Source organism: Varroa jacobsoni, unplaced genomic scaffold, assembly GCF_002532875.2.
Source record: "Varroa jacobsoni isolate VJ856 unplaced genomic scaffold, vjacob_1.0 scaffold_803, whole genome shotgun sequence".
NCBI classification, from domain to species: Eukaryota; Metazoa; Arthropoda; class Arachnida; order Mesostigmata; family Varroidae; genus Varroa; species Varroa jacobsoni.
The window spans coordinates 63514-76559 of record NW_019213705.1 but is presented as its reverse complement, the minus strand read 5'-3'; the positions used below and the strand labels follow the sequence as shown (position 1 = coordinate 76559).

The 13046-nt window shown below is 40.8% G+C and overlaps 1 protein-coding gene across 2 annotated transcripts in view; it reads right to left on the bottom strand.

Annotated features, from left to right (window-relative positions):
• The window catches only part of S6kII (Ribosomal protein S6 kinase II), a 156448-nt gene that overhangs the window by 92797 nt on the left and 50605 nt on the right, over positions 1 to 13046 (bottom strand). The window lies entirely within an intron of this gene.

Sequence of the window (13046 nt, the reverse complement as noted above, 5' to 3'; positions counted from 1 at the left end):
ATGTCAATTTTAATAGTGGCTCTTGTGTACGGTAATTCGTATAGGGATAACTTGCGTAAACTTCCATACCTGTAGAGTTGAACCATACCTTTGTTTTTTGTGCCCACGCTGTAATAATAGAATCCTTCCTAAATGAACCAAGTTTCCAGTAGCAGAAGGTTTCTGCAGCAGCGAGGTCTAGCGTCGATGATGTTTGGTGAAGTAGTACGAAGAAAAATGAAAAGAATTTGCCTGACGGAATTATTTCTTTGTAATATTTACTTTAGCGCAAAGTGATCCTATCATAGTGTTAAGCTCATGATAGTAGCATCATCGGCTGTGCGCTTCAGGCTTGCTCCTATCCCTCTTATTATCCATCCGTCAACAGACCTTCCATCGCATATACCGATATAGGCTTTGCGCGCCCATTGTGATTCTTCTGTGAGTAGGAAAGCTCTCCACAATCGATCATTCTTAGAAAGGAAACGACAGCAATGAAAAATGCAAAATTTGAAAATAAAAAAAGTGACGATGACGACGCATTATTTTGTTCAATATTTTCGAAGGGATTCTATTTATCTTCAGAGGCCTGTTTCCCACGAACGATTTGTCATTGCGTGATGACTATTACCTCGCGATAACGCATATGGTGTCACGTCGAAAATGAATGTTAGCTGGGAAACCACAGCTAAAACAGAAGTAGCTGGCTCACTTTTCAATTCGATTGATTATAATTATCATTGTTAATAAGGCGCACGAAAAAGAAGCATATAAAGGTAGTTGTTATTGCCCTAACTTTAATTGTGTGTGTCGCTTAGGCGATATGGTCAGAATACGTTTGTGTGTGAGCGTGCGTACATGGCGGATGAGGCAACTTTGATTTCGTGCTTCCATTAAATCTTGGGATTTTTATTTTAATCGGTTACGTTTCAGTGTCCGTATTCTATAAGTACGATAAGCTTTCTCAACAACAGAATACGCCAAAGGCAGCGCCGGCTGTAAATTTACTACTTTTAATACCCACTCCACTCTACGTGGGTCAATTAAGCCGAGCCAGCGAAGTGTCTGCCGGTTTAGATTCTATAAACGTTTTTATATTTGGAGCCAACGATGTGAATAGATTACTTAATCTGTCATAGATATCTAAATCCAAACGGATTTTTTTCTTCAAATTCTATTGCACTTCATAATATGTCATAGACTCGGCGACCGGAAAAGCCCGTCGAATTCTGAAAATCTGCGAAGGGAATAAAAATCAAAAACAGATCCATCGCGCGCCATCGTTCGTGCTAGTTAACAAACATAAAGTTAATTAGCTGCAAAGAACAAACTCACTGAACTAAAGGTCTCACTTATAAACTTACTCGCTTTATTAACAATTGTTTCGTATAATCGACGTTCTAGGGCGTTGTTTTATTAAATGTCATAGCATTCGCGAGCGTTTTTATTTGCTCCAGTCATTCTACAGTTAGCTACTTATAACATACAGGCGCTCCGTATAGAAACTCATAATTAAATAACTACAATTATCATAACTAGACAAAGCCGAAACATTAGAGCTTTTGTACTTTTAATGAAGTCAGGCTTATAAATCGTCGCAATGAAAATGTATCTGTTAATTAATTTTACGCCCGGGTCGAGCGTGAGCACGCTTCATTGCGTGATCACTCGCAATGCTTGGAGTAATTATTAGAATTAGGGTACAGAAAGCAGTGCCTAGAGCATTTAGCTAATCAGTTTATCTTGGTTACATAACCTCATGTCGGGATAACTTTATTTCTGTAGATAAAAGTTGTTGTAAGTGTGGTTACTCAACATTGGTGCCCTTGTAAAATTCGACAATACCCGTGCCCCACTGTACCACGGGCATTTTTTTTCGCCATATTACAAGTAAGAAATGTACTGATATACACGATTGTCAAACACAGCGTCACCATGGGTGAAGATTGAAGAGTTAAATCGTTTGTGGGATTGCTAGCACCCAACTGAGGCTCAAAATATGCTCGAAGAAACTTTAGGTTATGAAGCCAACACATTTTTTTCTGTCACCGATATGACCTGCGGTACAGTTCTAGTTAAGGCCACGCTTCTGATCAAACAAAAGCCTCGCAGCACAACGGTCAAATAAACTAAGGTCAATGGGACGGAAAGTCCATACTGTTTATGCAGTAATCATAAACGATCCCATAACTTCCTGTAAGTAACCGGAAAAAAATAGACCTTGCTTGGTCAAAATAATTAATCTACATCTTTTCACATGTACGCCCAATCGAATCATGGTTGTCCAAGGCCAGATAGAACGACAACTTGTCTCTACTTTATAGAAAGATAAAAGCTACATATTGTTCTTATTTAAAGTATGTTAAAAGGTTTAACAAAGGATTCTACTTTTTGCATATCCATCTCGATTCAAAACTTGGTTACATTGATCAGGACATTCAGTAATACAATAGAGAATACTTACCTGAAAGCGTTAAGTAAAGAGAAACATTGTTCAAGCTTATTATGTTCTATGAGTGAAGTACACCCGATAGCAGTTGCTGCTGCAACATTTAAATCATTCAAATGATAAAGGACCAGATTAATCCCGTAATAAGAAAATGCTGCCTGGGTTAATAATTAGCGCTTTGTTTGTGTAACGCTGTTATTTTAGTTCTGACTCGGCCATCAGTATACCCTGGAGGCCAATCAAAATGCTGAAATTTTATCTTACTTCCTGCTTTGGCATAACAACCTTAGGACCTCTTCCGAAATGACCCGAAGTGTTAATTACATCTGTGCATCAACAAAACAACAGCTTCATCTCATAAATACATATGTCTCGCCGTTCGAACTTCATGACCTCCTTCCAACAGACAACCTGTATATGCATGGCATAAATATAATAAAACTATGTGTACGATCTCTAAGGCTGTCTTTTTGATGAAGTTGTCTAGCTTTGCTCATAAAAGCTATTCTCAGCTGTTGCATATGTCTTAGACATGCCGTGTTGCTTGATAGACGGACGTACATGCTCACTGAAATGTGTGTCTATGTATGAAAGCTATGTGCCTGTATGTGCGCAACTTAGACAGTACATATTTTCGTACTATTGATATGTGCATAGCGGGATTTGTGCAGCTTTTGCGTTTCTGGAGCGAAAGTCCCGATCACGACTATGGGAGACTGCAGAGTGGATGCCGTTGGCTGTGGCTAGCCTCTTCCAGGGAACCCGGGTATGGGCGATTGCATAAACAAAATACCCCAGCCCCATCGGCTGCCACGTAGCACCCACCAGTGCTTGCAGTTTATGTGGCAAATGAGGTTGCCTGTTTGTTCGGTTAATAGGTATCATGGTTAATAGATATATTACGACGGAACTAACTATTCTGAACTGAGTAGGCATGGGAATGGAGCGTACTACACATAGATGACGAGCATGTCCATACGCTACTTTGAACGCTTTTTAAACGAATTTTTATTTCTGTCACATTTTTTCATTGGTTAAAGTAGCCAGTTAACATCAACTTCTCCCTAGTGTTTTATTAAAGGATATAAATCATAGGTGCAACAGATTTCAAAATCAGGAGACGTTCATTTCGCGACAAACTCAAATGTCACAAAAACTAACCTTACGATAATATCAAATAGAATAACTAAATTAATTATACACAATTTAGTATTTTTTACATTTATTTAATTTTTCATAATAATAAATGAATAATAAAATTTCAGATCGCCACAGGGGTACGGCAACACCTCACAGCCATAATGATAATAAAACCTCGATTGACATTGGGCTTGTACTAACCTCATCGACTATCCGAAGTACGTCTGATCTGAAATTGTTCACCTTTACACGTAGTTGATTTGTCCTGATTTCGTTCCCCCAGCTCCTCTTTAACAGTATTTTCATTAAATGTATATATATTAACGTGAAATTTTACAGATAAAGCAGTTTCGATGTTTTCAAGTTAGTAACCTTGTGGATTGTTCCCCTAGTCGATACGTCTAGTGCTGATGTAAAGCATTGTCTTAGGGAGATTCTCCAACTTGTACGCACCACGTGACTCAAAAGAGACTGGATAAACTCTCCTGATACGGTCAGCTGGTAAAACAATGTTTATAGGTGATTCTGGCTTCGGTTCTTCGAGTTGCTATTTGAGTTGGAACTGGGCTTCTTACGCTAAATCTATTAAAAGTATGAGGTTAATCTGGGGCTATCAGTTTTATTGTATCATAAAAAACAAAACGTGTATAAATTACCTGCCACATCGATAATGTGGAATAGAACATTCCGATGATTGACAATCTATAGTATGTAGAAACGTTATTAAATGTAGAATATATAGGAAAGTTGTTAGCTATTTTCGTGTCGTGTTTTGACCTTAGGGACTTAGCTGTCAGGTACGCTGCCAAAACAGACCCATTGATTTGCACTACACAGGACAGAAACCTCCATAAATGTTCGCTTTCAGGAGACGCTAAGGTTAGGATTAAAGGCTAGCTAGGTGACGGTGGTTGCAGCACTAAATATGGCGGAAATCGTTCGTGGTAGGTTAAACGAGCAGCGTACTATACTGAAGAGTTCAGAACCGTCATCATCATCCGTCTAAGGAGAAATAATTGGCTAACTAACATGCTTTCAAAAGAGATCGGCAAGAGAAATTAGACAACCGTTGAGTCGATTTAGTGTACTGGCTTCAAGTCGGCGTATACCACGCTTCTTCGTTTCTGCATACGGTTCTCGAGACGTATTTCTGTATCTATAAAGCTAGCCAGCCGGGCGTCCATTAGCAATTGTATCATCAACAATCATTCGTACTGTACATTTACATGTAAGTGGTAATAACATTATCAAGTGCTGCTTATTTCGCCTATGCAAACGGATCCCGCACTCGCGACAAAAACGGCAGCGTCGTCGGCGGCATCAGCCGTTATACTAACGGAAATTCTCCACTTTACGATTAGCAATGACAGGGTGGCCTTTCGCCAGTACTAAACTATAACCCTTTTATCTCGGAATGCAGCTATGAGGATTAGATCAGACTCGTTAGTCCTTCGAATATATAACAACTTCTTGACTGAAAAACACAGTTAAATCCTAGCAGTGGCGGGCGATGCGGTCAGAGATATCGTTCGCACACAAAAATCAATTAGGACATCCAAAATCATACAGAGTTAGGACCAAAAATCTTAATGGAGTTGGCCTTGTTGGTGGGTAAGCTCTGCATACCAAATGTACAACAGAACCCTAGTTGACAAGGCCATTACGTCTTCTTTCACCTTCCTTGTTCTTTGTGCTATTAACTTAGACGCAATCAAAATCAACCACGAAAAACAACAGAACAGAACACCGTTGCTACATACTGAAACGTACCCACCCACACCAATATATATTTTATTTATGATTTAATTTAATATTTATGAGAACAAGTTTAAAAAATTTGGTATAAGTATCGCTATTACTAACAACTGTTTGCTGCAATATAGTTAAGTAAAAGCTACGGAAAACACATTTACACAATATAGAATATTGTGTACTTCACGAACTTGCAATGGCACACATATATATATACATATATGCATTCTGTTTTCCTACGTACACATATGTATTTGCTGGCATGGTTGGCAATGTGGAGTACGTGAAAACTGGCAAACACGTTTTGATTCCTTCAGTCACGAAATGTTACTTAGTGCTTACCACCTATCGGGGTTGTTTTGTTCTCGAAGATCCGTGAACGTATCCCATGGACTTGCTTACGGCTTCTGTAAGGTGCGGCAGAAATAATAAGCCTGCTTCTATCAGAACAGAGCCGAAAGATGATAGAGACGGTAGAACAGCCCGACATCTAACGAATGAATGATGTGCTATGGACATAACTATTTCACGGACCATTTCGGCGATTCTCAATGTCATTTTTTGATTACATCGGTACATTTCGAACGATGTATCAGCAACGACAGACAAAATGCAACGATCTACTGCGTTGACGATGTTTACTTTTGCATAAAATTGTAAAGCCTTGAAATAAAAGCATTACGGTTATTTTCTAAGGCCAGATTGCTGGTTAAGTAATATGGTCTTTTCATAATTATCTTCGACCGTTAACGACAGCTAGAGCTTATTCTACGCATTGTTGTTATCTCTAAGCACACATTCAGCGAGAACGAAAAACGTGTATTTCAGCCAGGGCCTTGACTAAAGGACCACACTCATGACAATTCATTGCCATAAATGATGGGGAAAATTGTAGCAATTGAAATTCTGGATACGTCATCGATGGTAACTGAGCTAGCTGCCTGCCATCCTCCCGCGTTTGTACTCTGCCGCTACGCCTCGAAAAACTTCACACCTTTTTGTTTTCAAATAATTCTGAGCCCTAAACATACATGCGTTGACACAAACACACAGATGTCGTTGTGTACAATACTTGAACATAGTGGAAGATAATACGTGAACAGTAATCGTGCCGACAGCTGCTGGAGTAGTACGCTCGCGCGTCGTGACGGCCAGCTTCCAAGGAGCAACGATGACTGAAGCAGTAGCGGCAAAAGAAAACACTAGGATAATTTTCTAACGTGATCACTGAATACCACCATTTGCATCCTCCCTCTGTTCATCACGTGTATAATACATTTTCATCATGATGACCCCCATCTCCCCCCCCCCCCCTGATGATGACCTCAGACGTTTCATTACTTTCGGTGAATCTTGTCATTGCTTTGCATGTATACATTCCACGTTGTTACATTTGCGCGGCATATCTCGTTTCAACCCCTAATTTACTGCTAGTTTCCAAATACTGCATCTCCAGGCATCGGTACGTTCAGCTATGTATATATCGGTAGAGGTTCTACTTCTAGAAACCTCATAAGCCGTTGGTTAAACGAGTTCAATGAACACAACTTTGAACTTTGTCTGCCAAAAGGTTCCTGTAAAGGCGAATAGCGAACAAAAAAAAAAAGTTGATGACCCATCTCAAAGTTAGCAGTTACATTTAGTTAAATGTAGAACTATGATATTCGAATGAGTTTGGCCGTTCATGATTTTAAACAAACATGAACAAATCACTGCCGTACGATATAAGCAGAAATGGATGTAGAGACGATAGCTTCCGTTCGTTTCAACAACATTGTGACACTGACCTGTTCTTTCACCGAGTTGTGACTTGTAATGGAAAACGAAATTTCTATGACGGCGACATTGATGAGCGGACTCAGCGGGACACCAGCATCAAGTCAATGGTTAGTTAAGAAAGTGTATGGTGTTTGTTTGATGGTTTAATACTGGCGTTATCCGCCACAGCTTCATAGAACCATAGGTACGATTGAAGTGTACCTTTAAGAGTTGAAGGAGATGTCGGAACTCCATTTAAAGGCCAGATTTCTACAACAACAGGATAAATAATTCACCATATAGATGGCAGTGCGTTCAGTGTATGTACTGAAAATAAAAATGACCATCCCTACCTTCTATGTGTATATGACTATACTAAAAAGCATTGTAATATTAGCCAATAAAACCTTTTATACCGATACATTTTAGACGTAAGCTAACGCTATAACCTTGAAATATAACGTTACACAACTGTATCAAGGTGTCCCCGTTATATTTTGCATGGTGAAAACCGCTCCTCACTAATTTGTGCGCAAATTTTGACAGATGTAAATTTAAGACTTCTTTGAGGTTAGGAGGCCTTCAGCTTATGTCAGGTGACTGTTGCTCTATTGTGTTCAATAGTATAGACAGCACCACTGGCGGTGGCCTGATTGACCGGCCGCGCATGACAAAAGCTTGTCATTGCTTTAACGAAAGCGCCATTGTTAATAGAACTCTTGTATTTAAGTCTGTTACGCACATATAGGTTTACAAATGTACATGCAAGGCTATCGAAGTATACAATAATGTATCAGAAGTGGTTTCGGCATAAAGAAGAAGTAAGTTCACCATGAAAGATTCGTTTTTCCATCGTTTGACACTGAAGGGGGATGGAAACATACGCCATTGACGAGTCCCTGAACCTGACATTCTTCTTATGCTAGCGACACTCTTGTTGATATAACTGCTCTCGCTTTTTGCCATGCGCGTTTCTTCCTGGCAGCCCAAAAGTACAATGAATTCGAATAAAAGTATACTCTTCCGATTTAATGGCCGCTTCGAAGCCAAGCTACGATAGGCCGGATTAATAACGTAAAACTCGACATACCTATTGCCACCCTTTCTGAACGTTTCTCCCACTGTTCTTACAGAGACCTTTTATCATGAAGTCCCATTTTCCAACGTTTCCGCGGGTTCCCCTCGCCTCGAATAGATTAACTCTCAGAGTTGCAGGAAGGACGTGGCGTATATATATGATAGCGATGCGGCAATCACAGGGGGCTGCGACCATTACAGAGATACCCAGATATTAAATGCTGGGAATATGAGATTAGATTCTCGTTGTTCACGCAGGGCAATGCTACTATTGCAGTTACTTTACTCGGATAGTTCAGGCCAAACGATGGTTTACCCGACATGTTGGTCTAGTTCAACTTAACTAACCAATGGTTAGAGTTGAGCTAGAACATGGCGACTGGTATCCACAGCAAGCGTAAAAAGCTTTCGATGGGTCACATCTCGTGTGCGGCACGTACGACTCGTGCATTATTCGGAAACGATATGATACGTAGCCATTTAAACCTGGTGTGTATGGGAACGTACATTTCGCCAGCGTATTTTTCTCTATGCGTCTTAAACGTAATTTATATACAGATACCATGTGTGTTAATCCGATGTCTGTCACGGGGCAGCTTAAGCGGTGTCTGCAAATTCTCGACTAAATCTAATTAGTTGACGTCGCCGACGCAAAAGCCTGACTTGGCAAGAAACCACATTTTGCTTCAAATGATCAGAAGCCGACCTTTATCCATAAGCTGAATACTTTTTTGCAGAGTTCTACAATAAAAATGGGTTGTTTTGTGCAAATTCCCTATCCTATCAATAGTACCGAGGGAATAAAATATCCGCAAAAGAGAAATTCTAACGCCATATATAGAAGTTTTTGCCGTGACGAATTACTCTGGGGGTAATCTGCGACTGTTAGTATATTTGCTTTGTTTTGCAAAGCAAAAACTCCGCTAGCGTCACGGCAGCAGAAATCTCTTTGACGTAGGCCGATAGCAAGTACAAAGGGTAAGCGGTGTATGCTATTACTTCTTACACTGATACTGCTGATATGACAAAAAAAAACCATTGTCCCTGACATTGTTGGTTCTATACCTAAAGCTCATGCCCCTGTTGAACAGAATTTTTGTCATTGGCTGAAATTAGTACCCGATATTAATACGATTAGGAGGAATTAGCGAATAATCTCAGCTAAAGCGACACGGAGAGAAAATTTGCCAAGACCAAGACGGATCGGAAATCACGATTCAAACCGGTGCGCGGTTATTGACGATAGCGGAAGCGCTATCTAGCGCGTTTTGTTCTCGACGTCTAAAATTAGACCTCGCTAGCTTTCATACTTTGCGTCTGATATGAAGCTGTATGTATTGGAGAAGAGGACGTCTTCAAAGACCTGTTTAAAAGGCTTCCTGAAATATATTTCCTCAAAGAGGTCAAGAAGGCTTTATATAGTATTAGCTCAATCCTGTAATAGCCGGCGTACTCGCATCACCTCCAAAATCGTCCGCTCCAGTGGCTTCCGGTGATAAGAGATTAGGGATGCATTACTGAAAGATTTAGAACCAAAGAACTACTTGCAAGGGCACTTAGAGTGTCCGAAAATGGATACTTTCGTGGCCTGCAATAGAGGATTCAGGCCTGAACTAGCAATATATCTGCACAAATCGTTTTTTGCTATTGTAGAGATCCTCAAAAACAGCTGGATTTGGATTGAATATTAAATTTTGGGTTAGTTCACCATATGCTTATAGAGAATTGTTTCAGGACATTTCTGCTTCGTCATGTACTGTACTACTGTTGCACAGTGTCTGTGAATAAAGGCTTCTCATGAATTGTAATCAGCGGAATAATCTGTGCAACTAGTCCTTGCCATCCAGTATATTATATTGCGTACTCTTCCTCCGTTGATTTACTTTACTTTCCTTTAGGCAGGACAAGCTAGGACCCGACGCTATTCATGCGACTTGATTGTCTTCTTCACTCGCAGTGTCAGTGTGCCCAGCGGTATTTCGTAGGAGCGGTTACGTTTACGTACGTCTTGCTTCATTCGATTGAGTTTTACTTAGTATAACTACCGCAGGACTAAAACTGCTAGATAACACATATCATTTTGTTAACCTGACCGTTTTTCACATTCACGTCCTACGCGTAGACAGCAGAGGATAAGTGCCGCCATACACGTTTATCTTTTACCACATCAGACACTTTGTTCCCATGGACGATTGTGCGATAAAGGCGTTACCGACTAAAAAAAAAAATTTCGCGCACACACTTTCGCGCTCGACGCCAATCTAACTCGACAAGTAGGTTCTTCTAGCAGAGTCCCCTTTAGACTAGACTTTCGACCCAGAAGGGGGATAGGTTAGCTCTATTTTCGCCTTGCCGTTCCTGACTTTTACCTGCTTGTTCTCATACTGGTCTCTGGTGCTAATGGTCCCTAAGATGTGACCACCTTTTGCGGCCTGGCTCGTTGTTTCAGAGTCGTTTCCATCCCATCACCCCTGACACGCATTGCATCAGCCTTCCTTAGCTCAGTCACTACCTTTTTGAGTCCCAGTTTGTTTTTCATTCGTACTTACGTCGAGTTCGTTTACCTAGCTACAGATAACCGAATCTATCATTTACAACGCCTTCACAAGTCGATACTCGCAGCAGTGCTCGCTCTCTGCTCGCTATTATGAAATGGGGGCTTGAGCGATAGCGAAGGCGCCAGCTGCCTTATGCGTTAGTGTCAGAAGCGACTTCGTAAGTGCTTTCGTTTGGCTTGCAGACCTAAGCATCGCAACAGAAGCAGCGACCAGGTACCAAATGGCCGGCGACGATGTTAAAAGGGGAAGAAAATGTTTTACTCCTTGTGACGTATCTGATCCTTTTACGTCTTTCGGTCTTTCGCTCCGTCTTCGAAGTCAGCCAACGCGACCACCTCGCCATCTATTGAGCCTCGTGCGTCTGTTATTGAGCCTTGGCTGAAAGCTAGGCCACCTTGAAAAGTTGGCAGATAATTACCTTTCAATCCAGCGAGAGAACAGGAGCTTTTCTAAGCTTTACCATTCTAAGTGAACTTTTTTTCACGACTATTTATTTTTAGACGAATTGTGTTTAAGACTGAAACAGTTAGGCAGGGTTATTGTTGCTCCAACCAGAATTCTATTCCTTCAGTTTAATTCGTCGCGTGATTAACAAGACGCTCAATCTTCAAACTGATACGCTCCCCATAGATTCACTAGTTGCCATATCCAATTATGTGATGATCGTCTCATTAATAGCAAAGATCGAAGATACAATTGCTTCCGCAATCGATATGTATTAGAGAAAATATAAACGTATGCTTACTCGAAAACGATTAGGTTCCTATGAATGACGGGGTCCTCCCTACGGTCTATGTGGCTAGGGTTTCTGGTTAAAGCTCTCCCTTACTCAACTGATAGTAATTATTTAAATATCCATAAGCGAAACGCATTACGAGGTATGCGAATTTTGTGTATGCAAGGAGGCAATCCTATAGGCCTATGTGATAGCACACTGCTCGACTTTTATCAATGATGTCAGGCATGCAAGGTGAAATCATTATATATATTATTATATATATTATATTTTTTAATTATATATATATATATATATATATGATTTAGAAATGAAATTCTGTAACGATTTTAAAAACAAAAAACCATACGGCAAATGCAGAGAAATTGCTTCTAGTGTTAATCGTAATTTAATACTTAGTAACGGACGACCAAAAAAGGCGTAGAACGTATCGAGCTTCGAACATGGAGCTAAGGCCTTTAGTAGGACAGATTCGAAAGTTTTGCTAGGAAAGGTAGTGATTTCGCTTAGCCTGTAGAACTGAAGAACATTACGGTTTCCATAAGGCTTACCTACTAGCTCGACATAGATGTAGAGATCACACTTCTATAGCCTAAACGCCGCGTGGCTACTGTGCTTGAGCGAACAAACGAACCGACATTTAATTTGTCTAAGTCGTTTGAGAAATAGTATAACTTAATACGACCGCTACATGACGTCTCCCTTTCGCCTACTTTGATCGATTTAATCTTAGTGAGCCATACACGAAGGTTGTTATTATCTTCTGATCTTTCTAATTACCGTTGCAGTTTGAGTCGTCCTGCTGTAACGGCTACGGAAACGCTGGAGACGCTTGTTTCCTGAAGCGGACTGCCGGTTATCTGCTCGGTCGTAGCTCTTGCCCTTTCACGCAAATCGCCGAAGTGACATCTGACAGCGATTGCTCCTTTCTGTAGTTTCCTATCAGCTATTTCTGGCTCAGATGGTATGTTGTGACGACATCACTGTTCGCAATTCGACACTGTCCGCTAACCAATTGCCCTTGTGGTCCAACAAGTGTCCTTCAAACCCCGCATGTCACCGGTACCTCGAACATATGTGGTCGTCAGCAGTCTAATCCACAGTGCCAAGAGCACGATAGTTAAGGTTCTCGGGAACCAACGTAGGACATAGTACGACAGCTAGACAAACTAGTTAGTTCCGGGTTATAACAAAGAAGGTAGTCTGCCGTGCCATGCAGCCGCTTTTTCTACTTCTGTAGCCTCTGCGTACGGGACGTCAACCGGGAACACTTTAATTTACCAAAACACTCAAGCGGTCGCAACCGCTTAGCTTTCGTCGTTTTCTCTCTTTACTTACTCAACCAGGTGGAGTTGTGTAGATTTACCGGCGTCTGCTATTTTACTATGTCTATCGGTGAATGGGCGTGAGTTTATGCATGTGTGAACGAGCATACCGCGAGAGATCTTTCGGGAGTTCGAGATACCCAACTAACTGCAGACGATCGGAATCAGGCTAGCTGAAGTAAGATAGATAAGTAACCGAAAACTTTGAAAGGGCTAAATTCCCAAAAATGTCCAGGATTAGTACGGGAAAGATACCGAGGAGACAAGCTATA